The sequence below is a fragment of the Drosophila suzukii genome, chromosome Y (assembly GCF_043229965.1).
Source record: "Drosophila suzukii chromosome Y, CBGP_Dsuzu_IsoJpt1.0, whole genome shotgun sequence".
Classification (NCBI taxonomy): domain Eukaryota; kingdom Metazoa; phylum Arthropoda; class Insecta; order Diptera; family Drosophilidae; genus Drosophila; species Drosophila suzukii.
In genome coordinates this window covers 355,575-357,500 of record NC_092085.1, presented here as the reverse complement: position 1 = coordinate 357,500, position 1,926 = coordinate 355,575, and the positions used below count along the sequence as shown (strand labels likewise).

General features: G+C 47.7%; 1 pseudogene; it reads left to right on the top strand.

Moving 5' to 3' along the window:
* The window catches only part of LOC139353827 (large subunit ribosomal RNA), a 2,769-nt pseudogene extending 1,740 nt beyond the window's left edge, over positions 1-1,029 (top strand).
* Positions 1,030-1,926: the final 897 nt, after the last annotated feature.

Here is a 1,926-nt window from a genome sequence, read left to right as displayed (position 1 = left end):
GGTTGATCACGAGTTAGTCGGTCCTAAGTTCAAGGCGAAAGCCGAAAATTTTCAAGTAAAACACAAATGCCATACAAATATATTATATTATATAAATCAAGCTAATTAATATACTTGAATAATTTTGAACGAAAGGGAATACGGTTCCAATTCCGTAACCTGTTGAGTATCCGTTTGTTATTAAATATGGGCCTCGTGCTCATCCTGGCAACAGGAACGACCATAAAGAAGCCGTCGAGAGATATCGGAAGAGTTTTCTTTTCTGTTTTATAGCCGTACTACCATGGAAGTCTTTCGCAGAGAGATATGGTAGATGGGCTAGAAGAGCATGACATATACTGTTGTGTCGATATTTTCTCCTCGGACCTTGAAAATTTATGGTGGGGACACGCAAACTTCTCAACAGGCCGTACCAATATCCGCAGCTGGTCTCCAAGGTGAAGAGTCTCTAGTCGATAGAATAATGTAGGTAAGGGAAGTCGGCAAATTAGATCCGTAACTTCGGGATAAGGATTGGCTCTGAAGATTGAGATAGTCGGGCTTGATTGGGAAACAATAACATGGTTTATGTGCTCGTTCTGGGTAAATAGAGTGTCTGGCATTTATGTTGGTCACTTGTTCCCCGGATAGTTTAGTTACGTAGCCAATTGTGGAACTTTCTTGCTAAAATTTTTAAGAATACTAATTGGGTTAAACCAATTAGTTCTTATTAATTATAACGATTATCAATTAACAATCAATTCAGAACTGGCACGGACTTGGGGAATCCGACTGTCTAATTAAAACAAAGCATTGTGATGGCCCTAGCGGGTGTTGACACAATGTGATTTCTGCCCAGTGCTCTGAATGTCAAAGTGAAGAAATTCAAGTAAGCGCGGGTCAACGGCGGGAGTAACTATGACTCTCTTAAGGTAGCCAAATGCCTCGTCATCTAATTAGTGACGCGCATGAATGGATTAACGAGATTCCTACTGTCCCTATCTACTCACATCTGTCAACTGGCAGTGTAAGGAGAGATTTAAGTATCGTACCTGATTATTTTGCTCTGTTCGAAAATTCGTTTTTTCGCGTTTCCTCAAAAGTTAAATTGGCGGAAGTGGTGTCAGAGTCCGTGGTTTGGCTACGCGGTCGAGGAGTGTTGGTCGCGTGATCATACATACGTCGGAGGCGGCGGAATACGCGTTTTCCTTTTGTGAACAATTGAAAGCATTTTTGGTAATTTATTTTGTTTGAAAAATTTGAATCGAGCTGAAAAGGCTACTTGGCCTTAACAAAAACTGGGTGAGTGTATTTTTGAGTCCTATTTTTAACACCACCAAAGAGATGTCGGAGGGGGTTGACTCGATGAGCGAGGGCGAGATGCGCGCCAATGGGAAGCGCAGCCAAGCTAAGGAGCGAGAGAACCCGAAAGCTAAGTTGATTGCGCTCGACGCGGAATCGTGGGCCAATATTGTTGACACGGACAAGGACTGGGACGTGCCAGAAGAGGATCGCCCCTCATCATCTGCATCGTCCGCGAAGGGGGCTAAGGCGAAAAATGTTGCACCCGGAGAAAAGAAGCGCTCAAAAGGACGTTCTAGGGCGTCATCGAAGGAGGCATCGCGCGCTAAAGAGGTGCAGACTATCAAGACCGCCGCTGACACTGCCGCTGCCGCAGCCGCTGCCCCCGCCGTTGACGCTGCCGCTGCCCCCGCCGCTGACGCTGCCGCTGCTGCTGCCGCAGCCGCTGCCGCTGCCGTCGCCCCTGCAGCTGGCGCTGCCGGTGCCGCTGCCGCTGCTGCCGATAAGGAAGGGACCTTCGTGGCACCTGCCAGACTGAAAAGATCCTTCTTGGACAGAGAGTGGGGGGGAATCGGTGCCGTTGCTGCCGAGATGGGCGACATCCGTGCGGATATTATGAGGATGTCCCGCGCAGCAAGCCCTACC